Source organism: Aethalodelphis obliquidens, unplaced genomic scaffold, assembly GCF_003676395.1.
Source record: "Aethalodelphis obliquidens isolate GAN/ISIS:26980383/991018 unplaced genomic scaffold, ASM367639v1 scaffold91, whole genome shotgun sequence".
NCBI classification, from domain to species: Eukaryota; Metazoa; Chordata; class Mammalia; order Artiodactyla; family Delphinidae; genus Aethalodelphis; species Aethalodelphis obliquidens.
The window spans coordinates 6,158,387-6,174,197 of record NW_020838035.1 but is presented as its reverse complement, the minus strand read 5'-3'; positions in this window follow the sequence as shown (position 1 = coordinate 6,174,197).

Sequence of the window (15,811 nt, the reverse complement as noted above, 5' to 3'; positions counted from 1 at the left end):
TCTTCTGCAGTGGCCCTTCTGATATAAGATGGTTTCCACCAAAAATTCTTGAAGAATGGGCCTCCAGTGACCTTCTGAGTGAGGACCAAGATTGTTATTATTATTCAACAAAGGTTTATGGACACATGTGAACCCTGCATTGTCTTTGGCACTGAGAGGGGTTCAAAAAGGCATAGTCTCGTCGTATAGAAACTTTGTCTAATTTGGGAGGCAAAATTAATCCCTGTGGATCTGTTAAATGAGAGAGTCTCTCTCTAGTTTGCACACTTAAAAACTAGCATCTATTCCACTCCATGCCCTGTGTCTGGAGCTCGGAATACCATGGTGAGCTTGTCTCTGTGGGACTTATATTCTAGCAGAAGGGTAGTCAGTGAACAATTAGACATATAGACAAGAAGTCTCAGACTGATAACTGTGTTGAAGGGAATAAACACTGTGACAGAATCGCTAGTGGGGACGGTGCAGTTTAGATGGGATGTCTCAGAAAGGAGGTCTTTCCGAATGTGTCCTTTAAGATGGAATCTTGAGGGAGCCTGTCTTCCACATGACCACCATCAATTTTGCTGTCCGTGTGTATGCATGGCATCTCCCCGTTAAGAGAAGGTGTCTCGGGCTTCCCTGGTGGCGCAGTGGTTGAGGGTCTGCCTGCTAATGCAGGGGACGCGGGTTCATGCCCCAGTCCGGAGCCTGTGCTCCGCAACGGGAGAGGCCACAGCAGTGAGAGGCCCGTGTACCACAAAAAAATAAAAGAGACGGTGTCTCTCCCCCTGTCCCCTTGAATGTGGGCTGGCCTGTGCCCCTTTGGTCAGTAGAATACAGCAGAAGGGACACTCGAGGACTTCTGAGACTTGGTTGAAAGACTCTCTGCAGCTTCTACCTGGAGGTCTAGTTTTCCTTCCTCTGTAAGGCACTCGTGTAGGAAGTTTGACTGTTCTGAGGCTAACATGCTATGCAGAAGCCCCAGGTAGCTGCAAGGAGATATATACATGCTGGTCAGCCCCAGGTATTTCAGTCATCTCAGTCCAGACACTAGGCACGCAAGGAGCCACTGCAGCCCTAACAGATACTACACGGAGAAGCACCGAGAGCCCGCGCCTCTGACCTCAGCTGAAGCCCCAGATACCGCAGAACAGAGACAGGACGTATCCTCTGACCTCTGCTCGAATTCCTGACACAGAATCATGCATAAAATACAGTAGTTGCTGTTTCAAGCCACTAAGTTTTGGAAGGTTTCTTATATGGCAGTAGCAAACCGGAAGAAATGTGGATGTGAGACAGTGCCAGCCACTGAACGTGTAGTGATACCTTGTACTAGACTTTAGGTATAGACTATGCACGTGACTGTTGCCTCTGAAAAGCTCACGTCCTAATGGTGGAAATACATGGCACACACACAATTACAATAGGGAATAGAGAATAGTACATGGTATGATAGGTAATTACCAAGGAGAGGCACCTCATTTAGCTAAAAGAAAGGGATGCCCTATCTGTGAGCAAAAACTGATACAGAAGAGAACAATGGTGACGACAGAGGGAACTGAAACATGTAAAAACGCGTGTCGTCAGTCCATGGTACAAATGGGAATTCGCAAGACAGAAATATAAATATTTGTGATGTGTGTTAGTCCGAGTGTCCTGAGAAGTAGACCTCAAGGCAGCATTAAACCTCAAGGGTCTTATTAGGGAAAATACCTGTGTGAAGGGAAGTGAGAAAGGAGCTGGAGAAGGCTGGAAGAGGGCTCTGAGCACAGTAAAGTCTGACCCGAAATGAAGGTTGGCTAGAAGAATCCTGGACAGCCGTGAGCTCTCAGGAAGGTTCAGCTGAGCCAGGGGAGTCCTGCAGCCAACAAAGGAGTCTCATGTCTCCCAGAAATGGCTCTGGGTTAGCGTTTCCATCATGCTTAATCGTTGGCGGGGAGCAGCCCGTGGGACCTCGCGGCGAATGTGGTGGTAGATTCTAGAGCTGAAGCTCTCTGTCCGTCAGTTACACCAAGGCCGTGGGAGGTCCACGAGGGCACGAAGTACCGCTGGCTTCTCCAGGAGGCGGCTGGTGTGGGGAAGGGGCAGTGTGAAGTACTGCCGGCAAGATTTCAGCTTTAGAAAGATCAGTTTGCAGCTGTGGGGAAGGTAGATTGGAAGGAGTGAAGTCTGGAGGTCATGGAAATCAACAGAGTGGTTATTTGCAGTCATTTGAGGAAGGGATGAAAAGAATCTTCTTTGTATGTGGCTGAAGTGAATGACTCCACAGACACGTCCATGGCAAACTTAGGCGACTCGGGGTCAGCTTATTGAGAGCAGGCGATGAAGAGAAAGGGTGAACACTGGTGGTTCTTTGTAGCTAATGACAAATAAGGGACTGTGGAGTCTAACAGGGACGCCCGTAGGGGCAGGGGCTGGAGACGTGATTGTTGGGTTCTACGGAGACGCTAAGGAAAGGGGCTTCAGGTGGAGACACCCAGAAGGCTGTTGACATATAGTTTGGGGTTCAGAGGTGATGGAGGTCAAGACCTGGAGGCAGGGACAAACGCAAGCAGAGGAGATGAGCCGGGGACAGCACTCCTGGGCGACAAGCCCCTGCGAGACGCTGCGTGCAGTTGTAATTTGGATTTGAATTGGAAGAAAGAAACAGAGTACAAGTTGAACCAAGAGAGGTTTTTCAGACAAGGGCTACTAAAGTCCATGAGAAAGCTGTAGAGGCGAGATGGATGAGGACTATACAGAATCCCCTGCATGTAGCAACCAGGAGGTTAGGGGTCACCAACAGAAGCATCTCGAACAGCTATCATGTGCAAAAGCAAATTTTGGATAAACAGCAACTTGCCTTAAAATAAGGTGCTTTCAGGACATGGAAGCAACCTAAGTGTCCATCGAGAGATGAATGGATAAAGAAGATGTGGCAGATATACACACTGGAATATTACTCACCATAAAAAGAAACGAAATTGAGTTATTTGTAGTGAGGTGGATGGACCTAGAGTCTGTCATACAGAGTGAAGTAAGTCAGAAGGACAAAAACAAATATCGTATGCTAACACATATATATGGAATCTAAAAAAAAAAAAAAAAAAAAAGGTTGTGAAGAACCTAGGGGCAGGGTGGGAATAAAGACTCAGACGTCGTAGAGAATGGACTTGAGGACACAGGGAGGGGGAAGGGTAAGCTGAGACAAAGTGAGAGAGAGGCATGGACATATATACACTACCAAACGTAAAATAGATAGCTAGTGGGAAGCAGCCGCATAGCATTGGGAGACCAGCTCGGGGCTTTGTGACCACCTAGAGGGGTGGGATAGGGAGGGTGGGAGGGAGGGAGACGCAAGAGGGAGGGGATATGGGAACATATGTATATGTATAGCTGATTCACTTTGTTATAAAGCAGAAACTTTGTAAAGCAATTGTACTCCAATAAAGATGTTAAAAAAAAAAGGTGCTTTATTTCTAGTGTTAGTTTTTCAAAGATCTTTTCCTGTATTATGTCTTTAAATTTTTCTCTCTACAACTTCCCTGTCACTGGTATTATTATTTCCATTTGATAAATGAGAAGAGGAAGATGCGAGTAGTTGCACGGTGGGCAGAGAGAGGTTTACTAGGGAACCAAGCTGCAAAGCCTCAGGCTCCGATTCCCTTGCTTTGGAAGGAGGGTCATTGCCAAACAGGTCTCGCCTTTCACGCACTGAGAGCCTGCCCTGCTCAGGATGCCTGTGCTCCTTCCCCAGCACCGGAGCTTGAAAAAGGTGTTCAATCTGCACTTAGGTTGTGTTTCTCTGTAACATTTAATGACTTCAAGGTGGCTCTATTATGCACCTTATGTAGATGGGCTCGCTTCTGCCATGCGTGCAGCTGAGATCATTTTATAGAATTATTTGTCTTTGCCCGAATTGTCCAGAAGTGAAACGGGTCACTGAACTTTGAGAAGCTTCCACCTCTCATTACAGCTGTTAAATCAAAGCCTCCCGTGAATGGAGAAACACAGTGGAAAATTTAAAAATATGCTATTTGCATCTGCTCAGCAGGAAAAACCCACAGTAGCTTAGATAATCTGCTCCTTGTTTGTGCAGACACATTGGATACTTGTGCACTTCGCTGGCCATTTGCACACACTGTTACCCAGTTTGTGCCTGCTCCTGCCTTTTCTCTGGTGCATCAGCATGTGTCTGTCTGTCCTTGATGCACCTGTATTATAAGCAAATCCACTGGGCTCTTTGAGAAATTTAGCCCAAGGTAGAGTTTCCCCCCCACCCCGCCATGCCTAAAACATGCAGTTATTTGACGTCCACATTATCTTCATGACCATATGGACAGTTAAGGTGGAATGGATTCTCGGCCTACTTACAGTGGGTCTGGAAATCCAATTTAGAAGGAAAGAAGAACAAATTTAGTAACTGAAATCAAATACACTCCTGGAGGTCTCCCATTGAAGCAAAAGTCTGAAGAATACCCAAATTTTGCAGAGGTGACCTACCCAGTACAGAGACCACAGCCTATCGACGGGCGGTATCACAGTCAGCGCCCGATGGTAGCTCACTCTCAGGAGGACACGTGTGCAGTGGCTGGTGAGAAGAGACACGGAACGACCTCAAGGCAGTAACCTTCTGAGAATGCTCCTGTCACCTGCAGAGCTGGGCCTGGGAAAAAGTGTGGCAGGAGTCACTTCTCTTTGTTTTGGACCCTTCCATCTGCATTTCTGACCTATTTCTTTTTGGCCTCTCTTCCCTTGTAAGAGCCAGTCCTTGCTTGGTCTTCCCCATCTCTTTTTGTCCCAGGAAAACCATCTGATAAACAGCATGTGCAGATAACAGTACATTATCTTTCCCATGACAATTGGCATCTGGAGACTCCGATGCTCAGTGAAAAATAACTGATTTCTCTCCGTGGAATTTCTGGTTTGCAGTGCTGAAGAATGACCTCAGATGCTGCCCTTGAAGGTAAACAGATCATACTCCCCAGAGGCACTCCTGCTTTGGCAGGGCGAGTCAGTAATCAGAATGCAACGCTCTGTGATTGAATGCCTATTTCAGCGGAGGCAGGAAATGAGTTCAGAATCACAAGGAAGTCTCATTCCCTGCTTTTAAGGAGAACTGGAGGAATAAGGTTTCAATACAGACAGATAAATGTCAAGGAGAAGGTGGTAAGTGTCGTTGGGAGGACTTGTAGAGAATCCTGGGGGTTGGCATATCAGAGAGGCCTACCTGGAGGAGGCGGCGTTAGAGATGGGTGAGGGGGCGGGTAAACTCTTAACACGTAGAAATTGTGTCCTCCACACACAGGGAACAGCACAGACCTCTGCACAAGGACCCAAAGTGCAAACTCTGGAGTAGAGACAGCAACAAGGCATTTAAGGGGAGATTAAGGGGGTGGGGAGAGAAGCAGGGCTGCGGAGACCACAACTTTACAGCATTCAGTGGAGAGGGGACATTCACACATCACTGGGTTTGCAAGGTAACAGCCTGTAACTATGGCCAGAAACTCAGCTGCAGATGGCTAAACCCTCAACCAAAGCTATAATATGTTTATGTTAAGGGATTTTAAAAGGTTAGTATTGTTGATGTGGGCACAGGGAATATAGCATGTTGACTATGAATTAAATAACGTTGGTAGTATTGGAAGAGAAAAACACTTAAAAACGTTCAATGCTTATTGCTGTAAAACCCACTCATTTGGAATTTTGAATGCCATCCCTGGCTGGTCTGGAATTTACCTTTCTCCTGCTGATGAAGATGTATGTAATGAGCGAATTAATGGTGTTAGCAGAGCTCAGCCTTCTGGAGCATCTTAAACCAGGGTGGGGTAGCTAATATTTGCGGACAAACATCAAGTAGGTGCTAAGGGACTTTGTCTATTCGTGAGCGTGAGCGGAGGTGCTGTTTGGCGGTGAGTATCTCATTGTTTTTGCTGTTATTTTAGTTGAGGGTGACTAGGTAGCCACAAAAGGAAGAGTGAATAGATGGAGATCTAAATTCCCTGACTCTGTGGTGTTCAGATGAGCACAGAGAAGGCTGATCGCTTACCGTTCAGGCGAGAAAGTCACATGTTCCACAGGCTTCAGGGAAACGCCGTACAAGTCAGGCGTGTTTCCAGATGCCTCACAGCAACTGGGCTGCAGCAGCCTGCCGCTTTGGGGCTGCTGCTGACACCCGTGCCCCTGCGTGCGTTTGTGCCCATGGTTCACTTTCTGTGACCAGGGAAGAGAGTCCAAACCAAGTCACAGCCTTTCACTTCATCCCCACTTGTCCTGTCACTGTCCCCAAGGCGAGGGGGCCTCCTGTGTTTGGCCAGTGGCTTCGCCAGAGCCGGCTTTTCCCTGTCACCATTCAGGTCCTGTCATGAGCCTGGGGCACCAGCCCAGATGCTCCCATGCTCAAAAGGTGCCCTCTTCCTGGCAACAGGACCCCCTCACTTTGGCTAGAGGCGCCAAAGAAAAGGACTTTTGGATGTTATCTCTATGATGTTGTGAACTCTTTGGTGTGTGTGCAAACCAGCCAACGGCTCTGATACCAGGGATCATTGGAAGGGTTGCCGTTTGTCAAGGCAGATGGGGGAAGAGAGAAGTTCTGTATACCCTCCTCCCAGGGCCCGGGGTCCTACTTGCCTTAGGTTTGCTTAATTAGCTGTACTCGGTAAAACAAAGATCTGCAGTTTCCACTTAGAGGAAGCCAATGAGCATTGCACTGAGAAAACGCAAATCAGTGTTGCATTAAAGCTTTTACTATTTTCTTATCTTATTCGCCAACCCCTGATCTCCCTTCCCTGCTGATACCATCATTGTTTCAACTAGGCTTTGCCCCTTTAGATGGAAACCTCATAATAAAATATTTGAAAGCAACTTCCTTCTGTGGCTTAGATCTCAGAATGCTTATAGGAAGGTTAACAGAAATCTGTACTCCTGTGGGTTATTTGATAAGTCACTGCAAATTTAGTGCTGAAAAATATCTATTACAATTTATTTTGAGAATCTATTGTTTTCCTTGAGATATTCGGATGTCTATGTGATGATGCCTTTATTTCCCTCTCACTCACCCTTTTGAAAAAGCAAAGAACCTCAACACACTTGAGTCTGAGGGAGAAAAGAAATTTTTGCCTGGAATTGAGTCTCCGTTTCTCCCTTTTCTATGCCACGCGTCTTTTCAGGTGCTGGTTATGTAAGGACTGTTCTGCATTACATCATCCTCCCTAATGCCTTTTTAAATGACAGTTGCGTTTTGAAGAGTTTTCCAAAGGTTAATTGGTGAAGACCTGAGGGCGTGGGGCAGCTTTCTCCTAGAACTCTTTCAGTTATTGTGTAATGGCCTGGCCTGATGTGTTTGAGGTAAGAGCGATGATTTTGCCTCCTTGAGGTTCCATTTCCTACGGAGGCTCTCTGGGCCCTTCCTGCCCATGAGGAGGCGGATGCTGTGATCAGTTCAAACCTTTCTGCAATCACATCAGACCCCTCCCTCCTGCTCGGAGCCCTGGGCTGCCTTCCTGAGTGGAGGATGTGTGAAGAAAGTCTTCACAGAGTGCTTATGTTTTAAATTCGCTTTTCTGTAATCATGCGTTCAGAGTTCCACTGAGATGAAATGGCCTTTTTCTTAAGTGCTGGTAAAATTTCTAATTTGTTCCAGAGCCACGTAATATTCAAAAGGCTGAGACTTTTTTTTAAGCTGGAAGTCGTCTTGGATTTGCCTCACCCTCTGTAGGAAAGTATAGGGGAAGAATCATAAACAGTCCACCTCCGTGGGCTGGGGTAGAACAGCGTGGAAGGCTGAGGGGAGCTAATCCCACCTAGGAGAATGCCGAGGGGTGTGCAGAGAAAGACAACAGCGTCGCCGTGCACCAAAAAATGACAGTGTCTCAGCGAATCAAATGTTTGTTGTAAAACATACGGTCTCATGGGAATAGCTTTGTGCTTAGACCGTAAATGCTCAGGAATAGCAAGGCTATTCGGAATGAAGAGAAGCCAGTTGGCTCCAAGAAATACTAATTGGGGGCTAATTATGTGCAAATCTCGAGTCTAGGCACCGCCAACTCAATTATTCCTACGGCAGAAGAGGTTCCAGCCCTTAAAAGATTCACATATTATTATGAGTGACACGGATAATAAGCAAGCTATAACAATACCCTCTGGAATGTGCCAGTGGGGTAAACCCTGGGTGTCTTAGGATCAAGTGGAAGAGAAATTAAGCCAGTTATTGGTAGTTGTGATTGGGAGGAGGGGTGAGGTCTAAACAAGGCAAAAGCAAAGAAATGTTTAATCTGAGATCTGAAAGAGGGACAAGAGGCAGCCAGGTAGAGGGGTGTTCTTTAAGAACACCGTCTCCCTGTAGCTTACCACATCATCTTTCTATTTATTTTTATTTTTTATTAAAAAATTTTTCTGGCTGCGTTGGGTCTTCGTTGCTGCGTGCAGGCTTTCTCTAGTTGCGGTGAGCGGGGGCTACTCTTTGTTGCGGTGCACGGGCTTCTCATTGCAGTGGCTTCTCTTGTTGCGGAGCACAGGCTCTAGGAGCGCGGGCTTCAGTAGTTGTGGCACGTGGGCTCAGTAGTTGTGGCTCGCGGGCTCTAGAGCGCAGGCTCAGTAGTTGTGGCACACAGGCTTAGTTGCTCTGCGGCATGTGAGATCTTCTCGGACTAGGGCTCGAACCCATGTCCCCTGCATTGGCAGGTGGATTCTTAACCACTGCGCCACCAGGGAAGCCCAATCGTTTTTACATGTAATTTATTTTTTCTCAATTTATTTTTTTTCCTTTTTAAGTGAAGTATGGTTGGTTTACAATGTTGTTTTAGTTTCAGATGTATAGCAAGATGACTCATTTTTTAAAAATAAATTTATTTTATTTATTTTTAATTTTTGGCTGCATTGGGTCTTTGTTGCTGAGCACAGGCTTTCTCTAGTTGTGGCGAGCGGGGGCTACTCTTTGTTGTGGTGCATGGGCTTCTCATTGCAGTGGCTGTTCTTGTTGTAGAGCACAGGCTCTGGGCGCGTGGGCTTCAGTAGTTGTGGCACACGGGCTCAGTAGTTGTGGCACACGGGCTCAGTAGTTGTGGCACGTGGGCTTAGTTGCTCTGTGGCACGTGGGATCTTCCCGGACGAGGGCTCAAACCCGTGTCCCCTGCATTGGCAGGCGGACTCCCAACCACTGCACCACCAGGGAAGCCCAAGGTGACTCATTTATACATACGTATATCTGTTCTTTTTCATATTCTTTTCCATTATGCATTATTACAAGATATTGAATATAGCTCCCTGTGCTATACAGTAGGTCCTTGTTGTTTATCTGTTTTGTATTTAGTAGTGTGTATCTGTTAATCCCAAACTCCTAATTTATCCCTCCCCGCTTCCCCTTCAGTAACCATAAGTTTGTTTTCTCTGTCTCTAAGTCTATTTCTATCACATTGTCTTTTAACCTCAACCTATGTGGCAAGTTGTTTTTGTAGAAACCATGACTTCATGATGCCCATTGATGCTGTCAGTCAATTACAAAACTTCTTTCATACCAAAAAAAAAAAAAAGATCCGAATGTTCTTCTTCTGGATCTTATAGATGAATTTCCTTTTCTCCAAAATATATTTTTCAAAATATATTTTCAGGGGCTTCCCTGGTGGTGCAGTGGTTGAGAGTCCGCCTGCCGATGCAGGGGACATGGATTCATGCCCCGGTCCGGGAAGATCCCACATGCCGCAGAGCGGCTGGGCCCGTGAGCCATGGCCACTGAGCCTGTGTGTCCGGAGCCTGTGTTCCGCAACGGGAGAGGCCACAGCAGTGAGAGACCCGCATACCACACACACACACAGACACACACACACACAGACACACACACAGACACACACACACACAAAATATATATATATATATATTTATATATATATTTTTTTATTTCATAGAAGTTATCACTCTTTTCCATTCTTGATTATCACAGAAAGAAAGCAGACATATTCATACTTGGTATTCATCAGCAGATGTGGCTTGTGAATTTCCTGTCACAGTATTCATGGACCCAGGTTCACTTTGACATGTTAGGAGCTTAGGTGAGATTCTCCTCCCAACTCCACTGAAGAGACTGACCACTGCCTGAGGCTATGACTTTTAGCCAACTGTGGGTTTAGAGGGGCTGAAGGACACAGATATAGCCTCAAGACCAATGACTGGACCAAGTCATCCAGTCATTCAGGGACAAGATCTGTTCTAGCTGAATTTCTCTTTCACAAAGCAGAGACCCTGAAATGCCATCATTATATCTCATCTGGATAGGGTTTGGGGTGTGTATGTTAGTCATTACACTCCAGAGAAACTTAACCAACAGTTAAAGTTGTGTGTGTGTATATAGAGAGACAGAGAGAAAGAGACAGAGACAGATAGAGAGAAAGAGGGAGAGAGAGAGATTTATTGTAAGGAATTGGCTCCCATGATTATGCAGGCTGGCAAGTCCCAAATCCACAGGTAGTCCAGCAGGTGGAGATCCAGAGAAGAGCTGATGTTGGCTTTAAGTCTGAAGGTCGTCTGCTGGCAGAACTCCTCCTTGGTCAAGGGAGGCCAGTCCTACTGTTCTGTGCAGGCCTTCAACTGATTGGATGAGGCCCACACACATTATGGAGGGCAGTCTGCTTTTTTCAAAGTCCACCAATGAAAACGTTAATCTCATCCTAAAACACCCTCAGTAAAACATACAGAGACGTGTTTGACTAAATGTCTGGGCACCATGGTCCAGTCAAGTTGACACGTAAAATTAACCATCATAGGGGGATTGAGAGTTCAACCAGCGATGAAATCATTACACACAAGGCATAAGCCTGGAGGGAAAGGGGAGAAAGGGAAACAGGGAAGGAGAAAGGAACAGAAAGGAGAAAATACAGAAATCAACACTGTAAGTGAGCCACAATCCAAAATTCCAAAACCTGTGTAGAAACCCATTATAAGAATTGGGTACAATCAATAAGTCAACACTTAAAAACTTAATTACCTTGAAAAGAGTATTCTAGAACAGTCTGAGTTGAAAATTTATGTATTGAAGATGCTTAAGTGAGTACACAACATCCTTTCTAAAAGGACAGGAAAGTTATCAAGATAGGCAGAAATAAATATAAAAAGTTAGAAATCACAGAAAAATCGAGCAATTATCAGTATTAAAAAAACCCCCAAAATCCTGTTTTGGAGATAAACTCTTACTACACATACTCAAAGAGAAATTGGTAATTAGATGTTGTTACAACGTTAGAACAAACAGGATAACAGGAAAAATATTTTTTTAAGAAATATAAAAATATAAAAGAGTAGCTGTGAGATTTTTTTAGTCACCTTTAAAAATATATATGTATTTATTTATTTGGTTGCACCATGTCTTAATTGCGGCAGACGGGCTCCTTAGTTGCAGCTCGCTGGCTTCTTAGTTGTGGTATGTGAACTCTTAGTTGCAGCATGCGTGTGGAATCTAGTTTCCTGACCAGGGATTGAACCCGGGCCCCCTGCACTGAGAGTGTGGAATCTTATCCACTGCACCACCAGGGAAGTCCTGTAGCTGTGAGATTTGAGGACCAGATTAAGATGCTTTAATATTATTTTATTAGGAGTTTCTTAAGAGACACATGGCTGGAGAATGGATAGAGTTAGATGAAGTAATATTCAAAATTATTCAGAATTAAAATCTTCACATGAAAAATGAGCTCTGTGAACTGAAAAGGTGAATAAATGTAAGTCTGTTCCATGGCACATAATAGTCAGTTGTAAACCATTGAGAATGAAGAGAAATTCTTAAGGTACCACGGTGAAACCTGCAAGGAAATGACAATTCAGCTAGCCGTGGACTTCTCTTGCACAGTGATCCAGGTTAGAAGGGAAGCACTTGCCATCTTCACATTCAGAAGTAAGCATCCGGGGACCTCCCTGGTGGCGCAGTGGTTAAGAATCCACCTGCTAATGCAGGGGACACGGGTTCAGGCCCTGGTCCGGGAAGATCCCACATGCCGCAGAGTGACTAAGCCCGTGCACCACGACCACTGAGCCTGTGCTCTAGAGCCCGTGAGTCACAACTCCTGAGCCCGCATGCCACAACTACTGAAGCCTGCGTGCCTAGAGCCTGTGCTCCGCAACAAGACAAGCCACCGCAACGAGAGGCCCACGCACCGCAGCGAAGAGTAGCCCCCTCTGGCTGCAACTAGAGAAAGCCCACACGCAGCAAAAAAGACCCAATGCAGCCAAAAAAAAGAAAAAAAGAAGAAAAGAGTGAGCATCAAAGACAGGCATTTTTTCACAGGCAAACTTTATATGCAAAGGCTATAGAGCTACCATTTTAAGAACTATGCAAGGATGTTCTTCAATAAGAAGATAAGTGAGAAGGTAAGAGAGAAGAGTTGGGGTTCAAGAAACAGTGTGTACAGAAATGGATGGAATAACACCAACTAATTTAATTAAATGCTAAATGTAAAAATAGCATTGTGCATTGAAAATAAAAGCTCTGGCAACAGTAACACGATAGTAATGAAGTGTTTTGATGAAGCAGTCAGTTACTCAGTAACTTCAGATTTTATTAGACAAATTAGTGTATCGTATATGTAATGAAAATAACCACTATAAATATAAAATGAGATAAATAACCAAAATTGAGAAGAAATAAAAGGAAATGAAGTTAAAATTAAAAAATAAGTAGAAGGAGAGAGAAAAGAAAAGAAAGGAAAAGGATGGCAATATAGAAAATACAATATAAAATGGTGGGAATATGTCTCAGTATATCAGTAATTATCATCAGTATAAATGGATTGACCTACTAAAAATCCAGCTATATAAAGATGACAAAGGTAAACAAAATCAAGGAGAATACTAATAAAAAGAAAGTTTAGAAATACTAATATCCCACATTATAGAATTTAATATAGAGATTGTTTTAGTAAAATTAGGTGGTATATAATAAACACAAAAGGGCAAATCTACCAAAAAGATATAACAATATGAAATTGTATGCACCTTGAGCTCCAGAAAGAAAAGTGACAGAATTACTAAGAGAAATGAACACATTCATCAGCAGTTTAAGATTCTAACATGTTTTTATCAGAAACTGATAGATCAAGATAACAGAATATTAGAAAGTAGATAGAAGGTTTAAGTAATGACATTAAGAAGTCTGGTATAATATAAATACAAAAACTTGTACCCCCAATATAGAGAATGACCACAAAGCAATACATTGGAAATCAGTAATAAAAAAATAGTTAGTAAAACCCCATGCACTTGGGAATTTAAAAATGCAGTCCTAAATAACTCGTAGGTTGCAGGAGAAGTAACAATGGCAATTAAAAAATGCTTAGAACCGGGGCTTCCCTGGTGGCGCAGTGGTTGAGAGTCCGCCTGCCAATGCAGGGGACAGGGGTTCGTGCCCCGGTCCGGGAAGATCCCACATGCCGCGGAGCGGCTGGGCCCGTGAGCCATGGCCGCTGAGCCTGCGCGTCCGGAGCCTGTGCTCCGCAACGGGAGCGGCCACAGCAGTGAGAGGCCCGCGTACCGAAAAAAAAAAAAAAAAAGGAAAATGCTTAGAACCATAACAACACTAATGATATTGTAAATCAATCGTATGCTACCAGTATCTTGGAAAAAAAACAAAAAAATAAATACCTTTCAGTATGCGTCCACCCCACTTCCCTAATAAATTAAGACCATATCCCTTTACAAAACTCTGCTCTAAAGCTTTGTTGGGAGCATTTTAAATTAATGACAGCTATTTGATATTATTGATTCTTTTTATTTATTTATTTATATTTATTTTGATATTATTGATTCTAATCAAGGTTCTCATTTCTCCAACAAATGTATAAATCACTGCTTGTCCAAGCTTAACACAAAGGGAATATTTTTGCACATAATTTTAGAATAAGTCAAGAATGAAAGTGTAAGATCATTTGGAAGCTGTTGTAGGCAGCTCCAGTATCAGGCAAGAGTGTTCATGCCAGCCCACAGCGAAAGAGAGTACTTGATAATAAGATGCATCATATCAGAGATGAAAGGAAGGCTCCAAGACAGCCTTACTGAGGTGGGGAGAACATTCCAACCACCACTAGAGGCGGAGCGGTGGAGAGCATGGCGGCCTCTTCCACGTGCATTTGTATATCTGTTGCCTATGACAGCGTTCAGCAAGCAAGCACTTTCTGTAAAGGGCCAGGCAGTAAACGTTTTCGGGTGTGTGGTTCAGGTGGCCTGAACCCTGACACCTGCAGTGTGAAAGCAGCCGTAGACAGTTTACCAGCAAGTGGATGTACTTGTGTTCCAATGAAACTTTATTTACAAAAACGATGGCGGGCCAGATTTGGCTTGAGAGTAGTGGTTGGCTGGCCCCTGAGACAGAGGACCAGAATGGAAAACTTGAATTGGGAGACAGTTGTTTTATCTTGGTTAGTGTTTGTGTTCTCTGGAGAATGCACAAGTTTTGCATTCTTTCTTTACTTGTTTTTGTCCTAAAATATACTTTGTAGAACTACGTTACATTTATTTGAATAAAATCTTAACAGCTCTCCGGGTTACTCTTGCATTTACTCTGAGATGATCTATGTGCCACTTTCATCAACTTTGGGTTTCTTTTCTCCTCAGCAGTGCTTATGATACAGTGGAAGTTGTGAAAGTATTTGTATCCGCAGTTATTATTTCTAGAGCTTGATAAATAATTGGCTATAGTTTACCAGTTGTTCTTAACAGGCAGTTTATGGAAAATTATTATATACCAAACCACCAAAATAAATGATTGGTGGGTAGATGGATAGACAGATAAATAGATATTTAGGTGGAAAAAATATAAAGTTTTCCCTTAGCCATTTGAATATATACACACCTAATTTCAAGAAAGAGTATTTAAGCTTACTTTTAATTTTTTTCTGAAATGCATATTTACATTGTATATTACCCATATATGTGAAAAACTGCTTCCTCATGAAAAAGTGTTATTAATGTCTGAGTTTTAAGTTTGATTATAAGCCACGCAAGTAATTTCTAACAGTAAAATAGAGAGTAGGCCATGAAACCCATCTTTGAATTTCCATAAGCTTCTTCTTCCTTCACATTGCCATCACGCTACCTTGATATCCTAAGCAGTTTCCTTTCCCTGAATCAATGGCTAAATAATGGCAGTGTGGTAACAGGAATATATCACTGTGATAAATACCTAGTTTTTATAGATCATCTATATTGTCCTTGTGTGTGTAAAGGAAAATTCATTTATTTAAATGTCATGAAAGACTGCTTTGATTCATGTTACTAGTGGCTAGGAATGAGATTCTGTTCCCTGAGATAAAAGAAGGACGTGTGACGTTAAACAGTATTCAGTAGAAACTGAAAAGGGGGAAGAACATTTAGTTTTTCTTCTCCTTTAGATATTTATGTGTATGGTAACTGTCAGAGTCAAGAGAAAAATAATTTTGCATCTGAAGCAGGGGAAAATAACAACTCATAAATATATCCCACATCATTAAAACATATTTATAAGAATCTGTTATATCATCTGTTATGGAAGAATGTAATTTATAGAAATAGTTCAGTATCATCTACAGTTAGTAATTTTTTAAGTAGCGAGTTTCTTATGAAACGTCAAGAACAGCCATAGACAACTATGGAAGCAGAAGGGAAGGCTGGAAGAGAGGGAATAATACCCCATAAAAAAACCCACAGAGCTACCTGGGGTGACTGAAGGATGTTGGAAGTGGAGTGACAGGTGGGAGGTTGCTTCATTAAGCTAGAACCAGGGTGCCCAAGGGGCAGTGAGAGAATTGGCAGAAAGAATTAATTTCTGCTCTTACCTCTCTCCCTGATATTGCTGTGTGTGTGTGTGTGTGTGTGTGTGTGTGTGTGTGTGTGTGTGTGT